Here is a 21350-nt window from a genome sequence, read left to right as displayed (position 1 = left end):
ATATAATTCGTTCCATTCTTCACTGTGTGGTTCTCAGCTTCTCTTCCATTCTTTTGGTGAGTGCCCACGTTTCACTTCCATAAGTCATGGTGGGGAGTATACATTGGTTCATTATTTTATGTTTCAAACAAATTGGGATATTGCTCCTCAGTATGTGACTATATTTCCTGAATGCTATCCATCCAAAATTTATTCTTCTCTTGACTTCCAGCCATTTATCATTATTACTGCTAGTTACTTTGTCCCAGATAACTATATGACTCCACATTTTCAATTACTACTCCTTCAATCATTATATCCATTTCTGTGGCATACTTGTTCATCATTACTTTTGTTTTAGCCATATTCATCTTTAATCCAAAATCTTTACTAACTCTGCATAACTGAGTAACATTTTCCTGTAATTCTTTGGGATGATGGCTTATGACCACAATGCCATCTGCAAATCGTAAATGGTTTAGGTACTCTCCATTCACATTGTCTCCTTTCTGCAACCAGTCTAATCTTCTGAAAGCTTCCTCAAGGGCAGCAGTAAGTAAACAATTTCGGAGATATTGTGTCTCCTTGTCGAACTCCTTTCTCAATTTTAAATTTGCTACTGTCTTTGTCTAGTCTAATAAAGGAGGTAGCATTCTCATATATTTTCTTCAAAATCATAATATATGTGGTATCTGTGCCTTGTCTTTCCAGTGTCCGAAACATTGCCTTGTGCTCTATGGAGTCAAATGCCTTTTCATAATCCACAAATGCAAGGCATAATGGTGTTTTATATTCATTTGCTTTCTCCATTAGCTGTGACATTATGTGAAGATTATCCATAGTTGAGAATGCTGTCCTAAAGCCAGTTTGCTCTTTCGATTGATTCTCATCAAGTATTCTTTCTAATCTGTTAGTAATGACCCTTGTGAACAACTTGTGTAGATGTAGGATAACAAGCTAATTGGTCTATAATTTCCAATTTCTGATTTATCTCCTTTCTTATGCAGCAAAACGATGATTGCATTATTCCACTCCTTAGGCATCATACCTTTTCTAATGCATTTTGTGAAGAGTCTTGCCAGTTTTTGTGTCATGTCTCTTCTTCCCAATTTAGCAACTCTACAGTAACTTCATCTTCCCCCGGAGCTTTCTTGTTCTTCATTTTCTTCAACGCATGTTCTCTCTCATCAGGAAGAATATCGGATATGTCGTATGCGTTGCTACTTTGCAATCCATCTTCCCCACTGCTGGCATTATTCCCTTGCTCCTTGTATAATTCTCTATAGTAGTCTTCTGCTATTTGAATTATGCCTTCTCTGCTGTTTATAAGTACACCATCGCCATTCTTCAGTTTCAGTATCATTTGTCTTTCTGTATTACTGCTCATGGCTGCTGATTTAAATCCTTTGTTTTGTCTTAATGCTTGTTCTACTTTTCTTGTGTTAAATTTTCTTATGTCCTCTCTGAGTCTCTTTCTAATGGCTTTGCATAACTCAGTATACTCAATTTTCTCCCTGTCAGTGTTTTTCTTGCTCTTCATTTGTCGTCCTTGGTTCATGTTAACAAGTGTTTCTTGACTAATTTTTTCTTCTTTGGATTTCTTTTTACCTATAGGTTTCTTCGGCTTTATCACTTTCAGAAAGTTGTAATATTCCCCGTTGATATCTTGGTCTTGAGCAGTCTGCAGAAGAACAAACTTGTTCTTAAGTTCCAGTACATACTGGAACTTAAGAACAAGTTCCAGTATGTACTGGAACTTCTGTTATTTCAACGACCTTCGTATTATTTTAGTGATTTAGTTTTTTTCCTTTCTTTTCTTACATCTATATCAAGTGTGCATCTTACCATTCTGTGATCACTTCCAACATTTACCTTGCTCAGGATGGCAACATCATTCACGATATATCTTCTGTTAGTGAGGATGAAGTAGATTTCATTAGTTGTTAATCCATTTGGACTCTTCCATGTCCACTTCCTGTTCACCCTTTTCTTGAAAAAAGTGTTCAATACTGACAATCCTCGAGATTCTGCAAATTCCAAAAGTCTTTCATTTCTTTCATCAATTCCAAAATTTCCTATAGTTTCCCTTTCTGCACTGTTTTGTCTATTTCTAACCTTAGCATTGAAGTCTCCCATAATAATAGTATAGTGGGTTTTCTGCTCATATAGGAGACTCAATTTCGGTGTACATTTCTTCAACGTCTTCATCATCATCATGGCTTGATGTTGGTGCATAAATTAAACCTTTAGCTTGTACCTCTTAGAAATCCTGAGTATTAGTCTTGACACCCTTGGTGATGTACTTTTGAATTCCAAAATGTTGTTTTTTATATCTTTATGGACCAGAAAGCCAACTTTCACTGTTTCCATTGGTGTACAGCAGATTTCCACTTGATAAACTGGTACCTCCATAGCCAGGTGGGTAGGAGCAGCAGTGTGTAGCACACGCTTCTTGATTAGACCGGGGTTCGAGCCCGTGACCGCCAAATACGATGGATGCGGAAAGGTCAGGGAATGACCACCGCATATCCCCGGAGCAATATGGCCTTAGGTGCTAATGCTCCTAAAAACCAAATAACAACAACAACAACTTGATAAACTTATAAGTGATTCATTTCTTCTTGTTTCAGCCAAACCGATGATATTCCAACTCACATTTTCTAATTCCTTTTCAGCTGTAATATCCTCTCTTCACCAATGGGCGATCTTACATTGTAAGAGGCCAAGTTCAGTTTCCGTGCATGGCAGCCTGGTTGTACCCAGAGATTCTTAGCATCCTCTGCTTCCACTCTGATCATCTCGCTGTCGTAGGATGGGGAGTGAAAGCCATTGGGGACCACTTATTTCTTCTTACTGTCATGTGCTGGAGGGTTTGGTCTTTTCCTCTTCAAGCTGACCAGGGCCTTATACACCTCAATTAGATCACCTTCCAGGCACCTAGTCTCCAGCCCCTGCAATTTACAGAAGTTAAGCCCCTCTTAGTAAGAGGATCCCTTTATTCCCCTCACCAATCTTGTTGCCCTTCTCTGTACACGCTCCAGCAAATCTATTTCCTTCCTAAAACGAGGCCTCCAGACCTATATGCACTACTCAAGGCGTGACCTGACCATTGCCTTATACAAAGGGATAATCACCTCCTTTTCCCTGCTGGCAAAATTCGTGTATATAATTGACAAAACCCCATGACCTGCTCTTGCAGCCTGTCTGCATTGCTCAGAAAACTTCATATCTGACTGCACAATTACTCCCAGGTCTTTTTCATTTTCTACCACCCTAAGTGTAGTACCACACAGTTGGTATTACACTTAGGGGTTACTTCTACCCATATGCAGTACTTTGTATATGTCAATGTTAAACTTCAGTTGCCCCCTTCTCAGCCCATCTGCCCAAATTTTCTAGATCCTGTTGCAATACCACACTGCCATTACTGTTATTAACAACCTCCCTCCCCCCCCCCCTTGTGCCTCCGTGGCGAGGTGGGCAGGAGCAGCAGTGCGTAGCACACACTTCTTGATTAGACCAGGGTTCGAGGCAGTGATCACAAAATATAGGGGATGCGGAATGGTCAGGGAATGACAAGCACATATCCCCAGAGCAATATGCTTAGTTCCTAATGCTCCTAAAAACCAATTAACAACAACAACCCTGCCAACGCTAGTATCATCTGCAAACTTCAACACTAAGCCTGATATACATCAACATCCTCGATAAATATACAAAACAACAGTGGGCCCAACACCGAACCTTGTGGCACTCCTCTAATAACATTAGTCCATGAAGAGCAGCGTTCATTGATTACTGCCGTCTGTCTTCTCCCTCTCAACCACCCTTTTATCCATTGTAGCAACTTTACCTTAATACCATTCTTGTATCCTTTTATCTTAAATCCCAGGATTTAAGATAAAAGATTTGAACAGGGCTTAAAGTACAGCATTGTACAATAAAAGTTGTATCAGTTTGGGGCTCTTATTGTGCAATAATGGCCCCAAGGCCAAAAAGGAAGATAAGATTTTAGAATATACATTATAAAAGTATACCTTCTGAACCTGAGCTAGTTTATTTAGTTATTACCTATAAACAAAGAAATAATTAATAATAAAATAAATACAAGTAAAGTAAAATAAAATGATGATAGAGGCAAATTATTTATATTTGGATACATTGAATGGTACGTTTACAGCAGCTAGCACCATTCAATACATCCAATCGACAACTGGAGAAGGCTATCTGTTTCTCTTTGTTATCTGCTAGGTTAGCTAGTTGAAATGATTCAAAATTATCTATATGTTAAAATTTAGCAGTAAACTGGCAAAATAACAGCTAGCCCGACTGATAACTTTCAAAAAAATAATACAGAAAACAATAATGTCATGTGAGTTGTGATGTATTTGATATATACCTGTGAAAAAGAAGGCTTAAGCTGACATAAGGGGAAAGGAAGAAAGAATAAGAAAAGCAATAGCACTTCGAATTACTCTAATAGATCTTGAGATATAAAATTTAGAGTTAGAAAGCAAAAAAGTGAAAAGCAAAGAAAATAACTTCTAGTAATGGTACTCTGGTTATACTGGGAGCATAAATGCCCGACCCTGTAGTGAGGGATCCTGGTATTACAGTAAGAAGTTAAAGAATAGTCTGCATTAGGTAAAACTGGATTATGATAAAAAAACAAAGAAATTCAAGTTTAAAAATTTAAAGAAATAATAAAATAATGAATTACCATATTATAATAAAAATAATTCAACCTATCTGAAATAATAAAATTGTAAATCAACATTCCTGAAATAGTCAATGAAAAGGAACAAATTAAAACAAAAGGAATAAATAGGATGTGAAGCTTACCATCTTATTCCAGTAGAAACAAGACCAAATGAATGAATTTTAGCACATTACCTATTATTAACCCCAGGGGCTCACTGCTGAGTATGGGCTTGGCACACCCAGGACTCTGAGCTAGATATCATCATTCTTCTCTTCCTTAGTGATCTCTCCCCCCACCCCCTCAGTTCAATTAACTTCAAAACAAACTAAATAACTGAAAATTTTAGAAAATAGCACACTATATTTCTGAACTTTAATTAGATAAAATGTTATGAAAAATAAATAGTTCTCAAAATTAGGATGAAATGTCAATGTACAAATTAAAAATGAAATACCTAGAAGCAAAATTAAAATTGAAAGGAAATGCCTATAAACTAAATTTAATTATTGCCCTAAGAACGAATAGAGCTACAACTTTTTCAGTGAGTAAGCTACATGTAACATGCTTTAAGAGAAGTGCCTAGTATATACGTATGTACAAGTCCTTAAAATGACAAATGTAATATTAGAGAGAACCAAAAGAATTGTAACAGAGAGAACTTTGTAAACCAAAAGAAGTGAAATATAGTGAACAGTGAGAGCCAATTGAACTGAAATATTTATTTAGCACATACATACATACATTAGCTATAACATAACTTGGATTTATATTATTGTGCCATTTGTTAACTGCAATAATAATAGCTTTATTAAGATGTTTAGAGATAAACCTAGATGGAAAATCATTCTTAAGCAGCTTAGATCTCAAGTCTCTAAGCGATTCAATAATATTGTTGATGGTATTACATATTTTTTATCAATCTAAAACTGTGAAATAATTATATTGCTGTGAATTCTCTTTGAAATATTGGAATGCCAGTATGTTAAGGTAATGGATTCAAAACTAAATTCTTTATGTATGTCATATACTTTAGTGTATAATTTATTATCTGTTTTATAAATATCTATACCTAGATAATAAGCTGCTATGGTGCTATTTTTATCGATACCTTCTAATTCTACTTCCGATGGATAGTGTTTCGCTGTGTCTATCAAGAAGTTAGCATTAGCATTAGTAGAGGCATTTGATGCAAGAAAGCAAGCTTATGCAGCATCAGCCAAAAAAAAAAAAAAAAAAACCACTTCCACTTCACCCCTCTGTTTGTGCAAAATACCTGTCCAGCTGAGCCTTAAACTTATTTAGGCTATCAACCTCCACCACAAGGGATGGAAGTCTGTTCCACCAACCAACCACCCACTGGCTAAAGGCAAATTTCCGCACGTCTATCCTACATCTGTCTTTCCTCAATTTGAATTTATGCCCTCTCAGGTGATTTTTCTGAGCTAGAGGAAGAATCCCATCAGCATTGAGCATGCTTAAACCATTCAAGGCTTTAATACACCTCTATCAGATCACCTCGCTGGTGCCTAGTCTCCAGACACTGTAATTTGCAAAACTTAAGCCTTTCTTCGTAAGAGCACCCCTTTGTTCCATTCACTAATCTTGTTGCCCTTCTCTCGTTCCAGCAGCTCTACATCCTTCTTGAAATGAGGCCTCCAGACCTGTATACAGTACTCTAGGTGTGGCCTGACCATGGCCTTATACAATGGAAAAATCACCTCCTTATCCCTGCTGGAAAAATTCCTGTATATCATTGACAATACTCCATGAGCTACTCTTGCAGCCCGTCTGCACTGCTCAGAGAACTTCATATCTGCCTGCACAACCACCCCCAAGTCCCTTTCATTCTCTACCACTGTCAGTATAGTACCACAGAGTTGATACGTTGCTCTGGGGTTGCTGTTTCCCATGTGTAGTACTTTACATTTGTCAATGTTAAACTTCATTTGCCACCTCTCAGCCCATCTGCTCAACCTTTCCAGATCCTGTTGCAGCAGCATAATGTCAGTAGTGTCCTTGACAACCCTGCCAACCTTTGTATCATCTGCAAACTTGGACATTAAGCTTGATATACCATCATCAATATCATTTATAAATACAGAAAACAATAATGGACCCAACACTGAGCCCTGAGGGACTCCACTAATAACATTAGTCCACGATGAGCAGTGTCCATTGATTACCACTCTCTGTCTTCTCCCCCTTAACCACCCCTTTATCCATAGCAGCAATTTGCCTCCAATGTCACACTGCTCCAATTTGTGTAGCAGTCTTCCATGTGCAACAGTATCAAAAGCCTTTCTAAGATTCAAGTATATAATATCAAAGTTATTCCCTGCATCCAGTTCTTTTGTGACTGCATCATAGTATCCAATCAAGTTGGTCAGGCAAGACTTCCCCTTAACAAAACCATGCTGTGTCTGAGCTATAACTGAAGTCTTGTCTAAATGATCCTGCAGTGCTTCTTTAACCAGTGGCTCCATTAATTTTCCTGGAACAGAAGTTAAGCTCACAGGTCTATAATTACTTGTGTCAGCCTTTGATCCTCCTTTGTGAATTGGGGTCACATTTGCACATTTCCAGTCTATAGGTACCTCCCCTGAGTCCAAAGAAGCTCTCATAATTATGGCTAAGGGTTTGCTTACTTCCTTTGCTGCCTCCTTTAATATAACTGGATAGATCCCATCCACCCCGGGTGCCTTTCTTGTGTTTATCTTCAACAGTTTCTCCTCCACTTTACTCCCAGTTATTTCAAGATTCTGTAGCTTACTTCTAGAGTTGAATACACCTCTGGCATTCCCCTTGCTGAATAACTCCTCATGTGTGAATGTCGATGCAAAATATTCATTTAGTTTGTTAGCTACCTGAGCAGGATCATCAACAGTTGACCCATCAATATCAAGTGGACCAATCTGATTCATCCCCTTCCTTCTAGAGTTTACATAAGTAAAGAACTCTTTGCTGTTTTTCTTTCCATCCCTTGCCAAGGATTTCTCGTAATCTGCCTTCGCCTGCCTAACCTCCTTTGTAACTTGGTTGCATATCAACTTGTATCTATCATAGGCTTCTGTGTCATGTGTTAATTTGTAAGTATCCCATGCATTTTTCTTCTCTGCCATATGCCTCATTAGTTCAGAAATATTGTTCAAGGTTTAGACCTTGAACAATATTTCTTAGTTGGTATGTAAAGCCTAGTAGCTTCCAAGATAAGTTCTTTGAATGCTTCCCATTTTGAATTTGCTGTTGGTAACATCATCAGTTGGTCCCACTGTATAGAATTTAAATACTGTCTCAGTCCATCGTAGTCGCCTTTACGGAAGCAATAACCCTTCCCTTTACCCCTAATGGTAGTTACCTCTTTGAGTAAATCCCACTTCAGCACACTGTGATCACTGCCACCTAGTGGTTCATTTATCTGCAGATTCTTAATGCATGAAGAATCACTACTGATAATCAAATCAAGAGTATTACTCCCTCTAGTTGCCTCCCGAACATGCTGATGTAGGAAACAATCATCCAATAAATCCACAAAAGCCCTGCTAGTGTGTGAGTAACCAGCTCCCAAATTCCAGTCAATATCTGGGAAATTAAAATCTCCCATTATAAGACTCTCTGATTTACTGGCCCACTCTATTTCCCTGTACAGTTCCTTATTATACTCATCAGAGTCATTAGGCCTATAGCACACTCCTACTTTCAATTTTGATCTCCCAATGCTTATGTCACACCAAACTGACTCAACACTGCACTGTCCGGCGATGTCGACTGGCTTCGCTTCCTTGGTTTTTATGCGTTTCTTAACTAATAGCATAACCCCTCCCCCCTTCCTATCCTGTCTATCCTTTCTGTAGATGTTGTACTCCCCAAATTGCAGTTCTGCATCCCTTATATCTGTGTGACACCATGTCTCTGATATCCCAACAATATCTGCCTTTGATGTTTTGAGCAATACCTCAAATTCATCAAATTTATTTACTAAACTCCTAGCATTGGTGTACATGCAAGTATACCTGCACCTGTTTCTATTCTTAGCTACCCTAACACAACCCATGTGTTTACTTGTACCGCAATGGCTCCCAGCAGTCTCTGAAATACCATGCATCTTGTTTTTCAGGCTTCTGCTCATTCTAATAGAAGCAGTGCAAGAATCTCTTTCACCTCTGCCAGTGGCTACTGTCAATCTATTGGTCTTTGTCTCCCCCCAAGCTAGCAGTTTTCCGACCCACCTTTTCTGACAATAAGGTTCAATTAGGTTCATTTCTGACAATAAGATCATCAATGTAGCAGTAAAGAATTAAGTTTTTATTTAGGTTTCTTTCAAAATAATGCAAATAAAGGTTAGCAATTATACATGAGCTGCAGGCCCCCATTGCTATTCCTATATGTTGTTTATATACATTAGTATCATTAAATATATAGCAATTAAATAAACTTAAATTAATGATGCTATCCCAGTAATACTGATTACAAGGTAATACAGTGGATTCTGATTATTTGGGACACATTGAGATAGTGCATTTTGGCCCGATTAAGCAGCTGGCTCAATTATGCAAAGTTTCACGTAAATAGTCAAAAATACAATGGACCCCCACCCCCACACACTTTACAGTTGATTCTCTGTACGATCAAGTCACACTGGACTTGCCATAGTAAAGTACTTTCACTAAATGATATGTAGTAAGCATTGGCATTGCGATCATGTTTGTGAATTGAATTTTAATTCTGTTAAACAGTGATTCTAATAAGCAAAACTAGGAGGAATATTATCCACACTCTATAAAAGTAAAGATATATTAAGCACACATTTACACTTTATTACCTTACCAATTAAAAAATTAAACGATACATGAAAATCAGAAGAATATTTTTCCACGGGTTAACAAAATAAAAATAAATTTGCACGTATGTGCATAGTTTAATTAATATGTTAATTAATCTGAGCAAATGTTGACATCAGAAGTTTTGAAACAGTAATCCAACCAAGGAAAAGAAGAAAATAGATCTCGCAGGTCATCCCATTTTGCATTCTTGTAATGCCAAACAATACGAGTTTTGGGAATAGCCATAAGATAAAGGCTCGCTCCGTTGGAGAAGAGACAATCACCAAGTTGTGATCTGAGGTACTTAAAGGAACCACTCACTTCGGCTGTGTACTTAGAAGGGTTGTTTGTGAGAAAAAGATCAAGTGTGTTGCCTGTATTGTTAGGATTGTCCGGTATTTTTGTAGGTAAATGAACAATATGTGCAAGGTCATTAGTAATTGCAAAAGCCTCAGCATCTCGACTAGCTGGGTCGGTGTGACTAGAAAATGGAAGCCAGCTGTAGTTGTGAATATTAAAATCACCAAGGAAAATTACCTCACTGTTAGGAAAATTGGGTTGGAGAAAGTCAAGTTGCAAAGAGAGGAAGTCAAATGCTCCAAATGATTAGTGGAGTTGAGAGAACGGTAGAGACAACAGATGAATTTGACACAATGAGGAAGCCAGAGAAGATCGAAAAGAGGAGATTTCAAATTATCAAATCTCTGGCAGGGAATATCGAAACGGACATATGCACAAGTACCACCTTTGAGGCAAAAGGAATCATGCAGCGAATAATTTGGACAACTGAAATGAGCAGTGGTTTAATCAACTGATAAATTATAGGTTTTCCTAGATTACTCATAATAATATTGTGTGGGGATTCTAGCTTTTTTATGGTGTATCTTAGCATAGCTGTTTCTGCATGATGTTATAAATCTAAAACCTATTGGGGATTTGTGGCTGTTATTTGTTATTTGTTATTTAGGAGCATTAGCAACTAAGGCCATATTGCGCCGGGATATACGGTGGTCATTCCTGACCTTTCCGTATTTGGTGGTGACGGGCTTGAACCCCGGTCGAATCAAGAAGCGTGTGTTATGCACTGCTGCTCCTTCCCACCTGGCTACGGAGGCGCCGGGGATTTGTGGAATTTGGGTATTAAATGTACATAAGAAAATTTAGTATTATGATTACTTAATTTTAATGTTTTGCACATAACCAGTAATTTCTTCGTGATAGTATTTGTATTCGATGTCTCATTTCTGTAAGTTGTGCTATTATTCAGTTCATTTAATAATGTGGAGGTATAGGATTTTTTACATATGGTACTGTAATTGTTGGCTGCTTTATCAATAGTTGTTACTATAAACTTAAGATGAAGCTATTTTCTTTCCTTTTCAGTTTTTGCTCTCTAACTCTAAATTTTATATCTCAAGATCTATTAGAGTAATTCGAGTAAAATTGAGGTACTATTGCTTTCCTTATTTTTACTTCCTTTCCGCTTATATCAGCTTAAGCCTTCTTTTTTATAGATATATATCAAATACATCACAACTCACATGAAATTTATTGTTGACTCACATTTTCTGTATTATTTGTTGCAAAGCTATCAGTCGGTCTAGCTGTTATTTTTCCAGTTTGTTGCTAAATTTTAACACTTGGATAATTTTGAATCATTTGATCTAGCTAAACTAGCAGATAACAAAAAGAAACAGATAGCCTTCTCCAGTTGTTGATTGGATGTATTGAATGGTGCTAGCTCTCGTAAACATACCATTCAGTGTATCTTGATATCAGTAATATGCCTCATTATCATCATTTTTGTTTTATTTTATTTTACTTTACTTGTATTTATTTTATTATTATTTGTTTGTTAAATAAACTAGCCCAGGCTATGTAAATCTTTTGGCCACATGGCTCAACTGGTTTACTTTTATAATATATATATACTACAAATTCTAGTATTCATTGTACAGTATTGTACTTTAAGAACTGTTCAAATCTTTTATCTTACATACCATTGTAATTATATAGTTTCCAGTATTTTTCGATATTACTACAATTAAAGAAATTAATATTTTACAGATCGGTTCTGTTAATTTCAATGTGAGAATTCAACCAAATGCTATCAAGAAAGAAGAAAGAATTAATGCATAGTGGTCCTTTGTTTAGGGAACTGAGAAGTGCACAAGAAAGCATGAAATATGTAACTTGTCCGAAGTTACTCTTGGTATTTTAATAATTCCATAGAGCAATGCTTAGTGTTAAACAATTTTCAACCAAGTGAAAAAAAAAAAAAAAACTGAATTTCGATCTTCTTTCTGGTACTTTTTGGAAATCCTCTTGACAGCCTAGTCAGAGCAGCATAAACACAACTGTGCCATTGTCATAAACAAAACTTTGACTCAATCTGCAGAGGTGCAAAGCCTACTACAGTATAAACAAAAATTTTACTCAACATTTCTGAAGAGGTGCAAAGTCTACTTTAGTATCTTTCTTGAAGCATTCATAATCACTTAATATCTAAAGTACAATCTAAACAGAAATCCTTTGGCAGAAAAAAGCTAGGTAAACAAATATGTTTAAAAGCATACTGTACTGGTAAACAATCCTATGCTGTTATCTTAATATAAACTGTGTATTTTGTCAGTGAAATTTAATATTTATTATTGTGAAGACTTTGAAAAGACCTGAATTTTCAGAAAACTCACTTGTTTTTCTCTCCTACCTACAAATACCTATTCTCCAGCTTTTTTAAAATATGTAGTTGGAAGAGAATCCATATATGTATTCAAAGAAAGTGCATCCCCTTAAAATTGTAATTGTCATCCAAATAACTTAAGTATATGGCAATATTTCTTACAGATTGCATCAGATAAGATTAACATGCATATGTGATGACATAATATTGCATCAGCTGTTACTTTCAGCTATATAAGCACTCTCTACAAGAGTTGCAGTCATTCCTTGCTTGTGTCAGGATGGCGAGTTACGTGCAGTTGATGCCACAAAGAAAGAGTGCTGTTGTTGCTTTACGTGAGGAAGGATGTTCTTCCCGTCATATTGCTTATAGAGTGTCTTGTAAGTTGACAGTGAGTAGATTTCTTTCCAAACTCAAGAATACTGGTTCTGCTGGTAGGAAAAAGAAACCGGATACAAAAGAGTCTCTACGCCAAAACAGGACCGTGTTTTGAAGCGCTTATGCCTTAAAAACCATAAAGCTTCTTCATCTGAGCTGAAATGGGAAGAACATACAGGAGTGGTAACAAGTGCAGTAATAGTCAGAAGATGCCTCTTCAAAAATGGACTTGTAGCTCATCGACCTAAGAAGAAGCTCCTCCTCACACAAAAAATGAAAAAGGCCCGATTAATTTGGCGTAAGGAGCATGTCAAATGGACCCCCCCCCCCCAAGCAGTGGAAGTCAGTTATTTTCTGGGATGAGAAGAAATACAGCCTGCATGGCTCTGATGGGAGACAAACAATTTGCCATAGACGTGGATAAGAATACCATCCATACTGTATTGTGTCTACGGTGAAATTCCCTATCAGCCAAATTATATGGGGGTGCATTTCGCATTGCGGAGTAGGTCACCTGCAGTTTATGGCCAGGTGCCAATGGGCATCTGGCTATATTGGAAGGCAAATTGCTGCCAACCATTAAAGACCATTTCAACCTGCCAAGTAACTGCATTTTTCAGGACGACTCTGCTCCTTGTCATCAGGCAAAAAGTTTAAGTAGGCACTTCTGTAGTTACTTCAGCTTCATTTCTGCATTAGAGACTTGACAGTAATGCGTTTATATTTGTTACAGGTGAAAAAATGGTTGGAAGACTGGTCCATTACAACTCTTCAAGAAACAGCCAGACCTGAATCCTATAGAGAACTTTTGGCATCGTATGGAATCTGCAGTTGCCAAAAAGAAACCAAAGACCCTTCGTGAACTTCAGGAAGCCATAATTCGTGTTTGGAACCACGAACTATCAGTTTATTATCTTCAGAAATTGATCTTGTCAATGCCTCAACGGTGTGCTGCTGTCATCAGGGCCAGAGGCGGTTCAACTAAATATTAGTTTGCACCTGGTGTACTTTTCATTTTGTTTTCCATTTAAAATGATAAGCTGAAGCAAATTGAGGGCTTCTGATAACATTTCAGCCATAATTGTCATGTTTACCAAAACTGTTGTATAAAGGTTTCAAATGCTCATTTTGGAATATTTTGAGAGCACATGTCAAATGTTACTTAGCTTTGCCTTAACTATTAATAAATATCTTTTGTTTATATTTCTGTTTGTGATGCTAGTCATTAATGTAACATACCAATGTGAAAAATGGTTAGAAATGTGAAATTCCTAGGTTATGCACTTTCTTTGAACACTTGTGTGTGTGTGTGTGTGTGTGTGTGTGTGTGTGTGTGTGTGTGTGTGTGTGTGTGTGTGTGTGTGTGTGTGTGTGTGTGTGTGTGTGTGTGTGTGCAGAGTCCAGTCACAATATTATGACCACACCCCAATGCAGACATCACACATGCCTAGTGAATCTTACAGTGGTACACGTGTCAAGTTCACACACCACAAGCATATAAGGCTTGATGTTTGGCATCCGTGAACACAGTAACAGCCTCTATTATGGGCAAAGCAGACCCAAGCCATGCCATGCCCATTGATTCCAGAGGTGAATGTCGGCTGAAACGGTTGGTCAGAACTGATCGGCGTGTTTGGTGACAGCACCCATGCTAACAGCTGTTCATCACAAACAAAGATGTCAGTTTACATAGCAAGTGACCGAGTGGCAACGAGTGGCCTTCTTTGATGAGTCATGGTTTCTGCTCCACCAAGTGATGGCATTATGGTCTGGGGAATGTTTTCATGGCTTGGCCCGGGTCCGCTGATACCTCTGGAGGGTGCCCTGAACGGAAATGCTTGCCTATCGATTGTCACCAATCAGGTACACCCTTACATGTTGACCTTGTTCTCTGGGGGAGATGGTATCTCTCGGCAAGACAATGCACCATACCATGTCACAAGAATTGTCCGTGAGTGGTTTGAGGAGCACGGCAAAGATTTCAAGCTACTCCCTTGGCCACCAAATTCCTCGGATCTTAATCCAATTGAAAATCTACAGGGCTATCTTGATCGAAACATCAGATGGATGATCCTCCACCAAGGAAACTACAGGAACTTCAGAGTGCACTGCGGTCTGCATGGTCACTGATACCCATAGCAACCTTCCGCGGACTTATTAAGTCCCTTCTCGTGGCAGCTGGCTGTAGTGCATGCTGCGAAAGGGGCATATTCTAGATACTAATGTTATTAGTGGAGTTATTATCTAGATACTAATGTTATTCGTCGTGGACTAATGTTATTAGTGGAATCCCTCAGGGCTCAGTGTTGGGTCCATTATTGTTTTCTGTATTCATAAATGATATTGATACAAAGGCAGGCAGGGTTGTCAAGGACACTACTGACACTATGCTGCTGCAACAGGATCTGGAAAGGTTGAGCAGATGGGCTGAGAGGTGGCAAATGAAGTTTAACATTGACAAATGTAAAGTACTACACATGGGAAACAGCAACCCCAGAGCAACGTATCAACTCTGTGGTACTACGCTGACAGTGGTAGAGAATGAAAGGGGCCTGGGGGTGGTTGTGCAGGCAGATATGAAGTTCTCTGAGCAGTGCAGACGGGCTGCAAGAGTAGCTCATGGTGTATTGTCGATGATATATAGGAATTTTTCTAGCAGGGATAAGGAGGTGATTATTCCCTTGTATAAGGCAATGGTCAGGCCACACCTAGAGTACTGTATACAGCTCTGGAGGCCTCATTTCAAGAAGGATGTAGAGCTGCTGGAACGAGTACAGAGAAGGGCAACAAGATTAGTGAATGGAACAAAGGGGTGCTCTTACGAAGAAAGGCTTAAGTTTTGCAAATTACAGTGTCTGGAGACTAGGCACCAGCGAGGTGATCTGATAGAGGTGTATAAAGCCTTGAATGGTTTGAGCATGCTCAATGCTGATGAGATTCTTCCTCTCGCTCAGAATAATCATCTGAGAGGGCATAAATTCAAATTGAGGAAAGACAGATGTAGGATAGATGTGCGGAAATTTGCCTTTAGCCAGCAGGTGGTTGGTTGGTGGAACAGACTTCCATCCCTTGGAAGTTGATAGCCTAAATAAGTTTAAGGCTGAGCTGGACAGGTATTTGGAGCGAACAGAGGGGTGAAGTGGAAGTGGTTTTTTTTTTTTTTTTTTTTTTTGGCTGATGCTGCATAAGCTTGCTTTCTTGCATCAAATGCCTCTACTAATGCTAATGCTAATACTAGGTAGGTGGTTATAATAATGTGACTGGCCCTGTATATATACAAACTATTATTATAAGTCAGTGGTATATTGATTGGGTTCACTTAGTAATAAATAAAAATAAGTCTTGTTATAGCAACTTTTATATAGTGTGGTGTTAATTTATGAATTTGTCACATTTGGTTCTTTTTCCCGATCCTGTCTCCCCAAAAACTAGTTGCCATCCCTTTATACAATAAGTAGTCTACAGAGAAGGCAGTGGTATTTTAGCACAGTTTCAATCATAGATTTGTTGTCATTAATGGTTGATAGCCAATATGGAAATGAAAATTAGAAAAGGAAGACATATATCATATGCCAGACATCTTATCCAGAAAGCTTGGAACCGAAGGCTTTCTGGATTCTGGGATATTCTAAATTTCGTGTCCTTAGCAGAAGGAAAAAGAACACATGCAAAATAAATAATTAAAAACATTAAGTTTTCTGTTATTCAAAAAGTTTTAGAAAATACAAATTTTAACATTTTCAGCTGCCTTCAAGTATGCAATATAACTTTACATTACAAGTGTCTGAACATAAGTGATTAAACCTTGCTTAATTAAATAATGGGAACCAGAAGTATCACTTTTGTCAGCAGACCTGTTCATAATGTTTAAACATGCCTTGTAAAGTTAATTGTTTCACGTACACTGATTGGACAGAAATCATCGGATTTCTGTCCGCTCTAATTAAAGGGTAGGTCCACCTTTCACCCAGTATTGAGTGAGTATAGGTGAGTTTCACCCAGTATAGGCGAGGTATTGAGTCCACTAGTTAATGAAAGTGTTCCACAGGTATTTCCATCCAAGCTTGCTACATCACTGTCCATAGTTTTGTCGCATTCCTGTGTGGAGGATCTAAAGCTCGATCTGACCTTTCTAGAGCATCCCAAAGATGCTCGACAGGATTCATGTCCAATGAACGGGAATGCCATTCCACGGTGGTAAGTCCTGCGGAATGCCCTTCGAACCATGTTCTAGGCCTCATTTTAGGAAGGTGTAGAGTTGCTAGAACAAGTACAGAGAAGAAAAACAAAATTGTTTGTTGTTGTTGTTATTGTTGTTGGTTTAGGGATTTATTAGGTGCATCGGCAGCTATGACCATAGTATGCCAAACAAGATTGGTGAGAGGAACAAAGGGGTGTTGTTACCAAGAGAGGCTTAAGTTTGCAAGTTGCAGTATCTAGAGACTAGGCTCCTGCAAGATGATCTCATTGAGGCGTATAAGGCCTTGAATGGTTTGAGCAGGCTCAATGCTGAGGGGATACTTTTGCTTGCTCAGATTTAAGAACCTGAGGGGGCATAGATTCAAATTGTGGAAAGATAGTTGTAGCATAGTTATGTGGAAGTTTGCCTTTAGCCAGTGGGTAGTTGATTGATTGAACAGAATTCCATTTGTTGTGGAAGTTGATAGTTTAAATAAATTTAAGGCTGAACTAGACAAACATTTGGAGTGACTGGATGAGTGAAATGGGAAGGGTTTTTTCTTTTGCCAATGCTGTATAAGTTTGTTTCTTGCATCATATGCCTCAACTAATGCTAATGCTAGTCACCACAGCTCTGTGAGGAGGCACATTGCCCTGTAGGTGCACAACAACCATGAAAAAATGCAGATGGTCTGCAAGGATGGAAACATAGCCTGGATCATTCAGAGATTTGTCTAGACATACCAGAGATCCCAATGTGTGTCAATTTAACATGCCCCAGAGCATTACCAACCATCCACCTGCCTGAACAGTTCCTTGTTGACATAATGGGTGCATAGCTTCGTGTGGTTTCCGCCAGATACGCACCCTCCCGCCCGCTTGAAGTAACTGGAAACAAGACTCATCAGACCAGGAGACCCGTCTCCAATCATCCAAGGTCCAGTGCCAATGTTCTTTTGCCCAGTTGAGGCATGGAGTCCTGTGTCGCGGCGTTAGCAATGGGACTCTGGTGGGTCAGCAGCTCCTAACCTATTGTAGCTAATGATCTCTTGATGGTCTTGGTGGAGACGTTTCTGACACCTCCCTTGTTGAAGTCAGCCATGATTTGTGCCACTGTCGCTCTCTGGGTAGCTGAAACAGTGCGAGACAGATTTCAATGGCCACGTTCATCCATGACCTTTCTCCACCCACAGTGCTGTTTACGATGAGATTTTATTCCAGAAATGTCATATTCCCGACACACTCTTGATACTGTCGAATGGGGATAGTGCAATTTCTGTACCACCTCCGCAATAGAACAACCCATGCGCCAGGTACCCACTGTCATCAGTCTTTCAAAGTCGGTTAACTCACGGCGTTTATCCATACTGACATCGAATTACCGTGTACATGAATTCAATGATGCAGTGTACCTATATACCTGCGGTTGGTTCGGTGGGTAGATTGTAGGAAGTTTTCTTTTAGTCAGCAAGTCATTGATTGCTGGAATAAATTGTCCTTTCAGGTAGTTGAGGCTGACAGTTTGAATGAATTCAATGGTCAACTGGATAATTACGTATGTGAGGTGGGAAGCATAAAAATTTGTATTTTCCTATCTAGTTGGTGTGTTTTTTTTTTTTTTTTTTTCCAGTGCAGCAATAGCCTGTGGCTTCCTTGTAGTAATGGTGAATACTATTACTATAAATGTTGTCTTGTGTTGACTTTTCCTGTGATGTGTTAAATGCATTCCTTACAAAATACAAAACATTTAAGCAGCTCTTCATATTCTTCCAAATTAGTAAATGTGTCCACACAGAAAGTCCGATCTGAGCATTAGCTGTAATGGCTTATCCCATCTGCAACTTGTATGGTTTTAGATGCAACTACTTACACAGTACTTACACAGTACTCATCATACTCATTTCTGTGGTACACCAAGTTAGACCATTGATTTTTGTGGACTGTAGATGAATTTGCTTTGCAATTCCTTGGTTGTTTTCTCAGTTAGAGTAGTTTTGCTAGTCTTCTTACTATGATGCACAGAATTCCCACTAGCCACAAAAAATCTTACGCCAATGGTAAATCTAATGTCTTCTTGGTTCAGTTTTTCTGAATCTGCTATGACAATTGGGCTTCACTTTCATCATGGATCTTGTTTATTCATCTAAAAAATTGAATCATGCTCTTTCTGCACCACTGCAGTTTCCACAGGTGACAGTTTTGGTAGTGAGCATTAAAACTGACTATTTCTATTTTTATCAGTCACATATATTGACTGTAGTTAACAATTTACAAACTATTAAAGTTGTTAAACTACCTTTCACTGACCCTGTATGTGTAAGTGTACTCTGTGCACTCGTTGCACCAGTTAAAATGACAGAATCATGTGGCTTTCTCCTGTATATATGTAGAGCGCTTCGATTGTACAGAACTCTCAGTGTTGAGAGAGAGAGCGAGAGCGAGCGAGCCGACCAACCAACCAACCAAGTGTGAACATTTCATGAATTGATACATTGATCAGGCTGCTAAAAGCTGTCTGCGTTGTCCTGGTTGTGTGAGATCCAGTGTTATCGAGAACTGGATTAAATGCAGTTCATGTTAATGAGAATTTTAAAACCCTATTCCTATAGAGGTTTTGACAAGGATATTATCAGAGTTTTAGAAATTTCATCATGATATTGTCAATTATGATTTCTATGATGAACTTCAACACAGATGAAAACTTTGCATCCATCTTGTGTTGTGTTGCACAGATTTAAAAATAAAATGCTATTCATACATTTTAGAAGGTTTTTGTCATAATACTTTCTTGGATGTATACCTTTTGTCGTGGCAACAAGGAATGCTATCCATTGACACTCCTGGTATAAGCTGTCAAAAATTTTGAAATGTTATGATAATAGGAAATTGACTAAGTGAACTATTATATATATTACCAATATAAACTGTTGTATTAGATAAAAAAATAACATTGCAAAAAAAAATAACATTGCAAAAAAAAAAATCTGACAGTGCATCTAAAAGTAAAAAAGTGTGATTTAATTAAATAAATATGTGAATATGATTATGAATAAGATGTTTTAGATAGCATTACTGACCAGTAGAAAAAAACAATTAAGATATTTCATAAATGTAGTGCTGTTGTGTTTTTGAAATTGGAATCTCTTCATTTGACCTCACATACAACTAGACCAACTAGACAGTGCCAGAACTAGGATGGGGCAGCTGGGGTAGTGCCCCTGGGCCCACAAAGAGGACCAAAAATGTGAGAGTGGGATAGAAATTGTGCTGAAATTATTATTTCTATTATTTTATCAAGTGAAGTTCACAGTTATAACAATTATAACATATTTGTGGAAGTGTATTTTATACTTGTCAAGTGTTAAATCATTATTAGACAATGTACATTTCAAATCAACTTGTTACTCACTATTGTTCCTACTGCCCTCAGTTTCCTCTTCCTTTCAAAGAAATTGACATCAAACCTAGAAAATTTCTTCAATTATTGGTGTACTCAATAATTTGCCATTAAAAAATACTGGGTACTTTTTATTCCTGAATTTCTCCAAAAGCCAAGGATTTTTTAAGAATTTATTCTGGCTTGGATATCATAGTTTATTACTTTTGGCATTGTACAAATATACAAATGGTTCTGTTTCAAAAGCTTTTTGTTGAGTAATTTTTTTCTGAATGCATTTCCTCTAGAAAAATGTTTTATAAATAGCGGTTAATTCCTCAGAGTAGTTTGAAAAAATTTATTTAATCCTTAATGTTATTAAAATCATAAGAACACAATTTTTGGGGGCTTGCCAGAATACTATATATTTGCAATGAAAATAAGAGAAATCAATTCTGTTCTGATTAATAAAACAAAAGGTCATAAAAATGAAAAAGACATATATGGATCGTTATATGCACACAGTGTTTTAATTTCTTTGAATGCAATATGTGCAGGCAGAGAATGCAAGCCATAAAAGTTCTTACTGCTCCATTCAAGGTACTTTGAAGTTGCAATAATTTTTTGGCATGAGTAAGTTTGTTAGTAGGTCATGTGGTTGTCTGTTACTATTCCAGTACAAGATTAATAACTCATCGATAAACGGACTTTTCATACCATGTCTAACAATTAAACTTGCTATCTAAATACACTTGAAACAATAGCAACCGACCATACTGATAGGTCTGCCAACACACAGGAACACAGAAAAGTATACCTGATGGTTGGTTAAAGATCTCATGGCAACTGTCCTTGGGAGTGGGCCCAGTGAGGAATAGTAGAATTTATACTTTAGCCTCTGAGATGGACTGACTTTATGGGATTGTGTCACAATCCTCTTGCTAATTAGTGAGTAATTACAAAATTTTATTAATTAAATTTTTAAAAAAAATCAAATACACTTAAAATATAACATATCAGTGAATATTAGATCCATTCATGTTTTTATTTAAAATTTAAGTGAAAAGTTTCATTCACGCCGAAGGAGCATATTCCTTTCACATTTACAATTGTAATCTACTTAAAACAATATTCCAAGGAAGATCTGCTCTTCATAAGCTATCCTAAATGAAGTTACATTTAATCAAATGAATTATTTAATGCAAGACAAATGGACTTCTTGAAACCACTGTT

General features: G+C 37.7%; 1 protein-coding gene across 7 annotated transcripts in view; it reads left to right on the top strand.

Moving 5' to 3' along the window:
- Positions 1–21350, top strand: part of Srrm234 (Serine-arginine repetitive matrix 2/3/4) — a 661659-nt gene that overhangs the window by 366592 nt on the left and 273717 nt on the right. The window lies entirely within an intron of this gene.

Source organism: Mastigoproctus giganteus, chromosome 5 (genome assembly GCF_048544385.1).
Source record: "Mastigoproctus giganteus isolate SK-2022 chromosome 5, ASM4854438v1, whole genome shotgun sequence".
NCBI lineage: Eukaryota > Metazoa > Arthropoda > Arachnida > Uropygi > Thelyphonidae > Mastigoproctus > Mastigoproctus giganteus.
The sequence above is the reverse complement of the archived record's forward strand: the minus strand, read 5'-3'. Positions and strand labels throughout refer to the sequence as shown.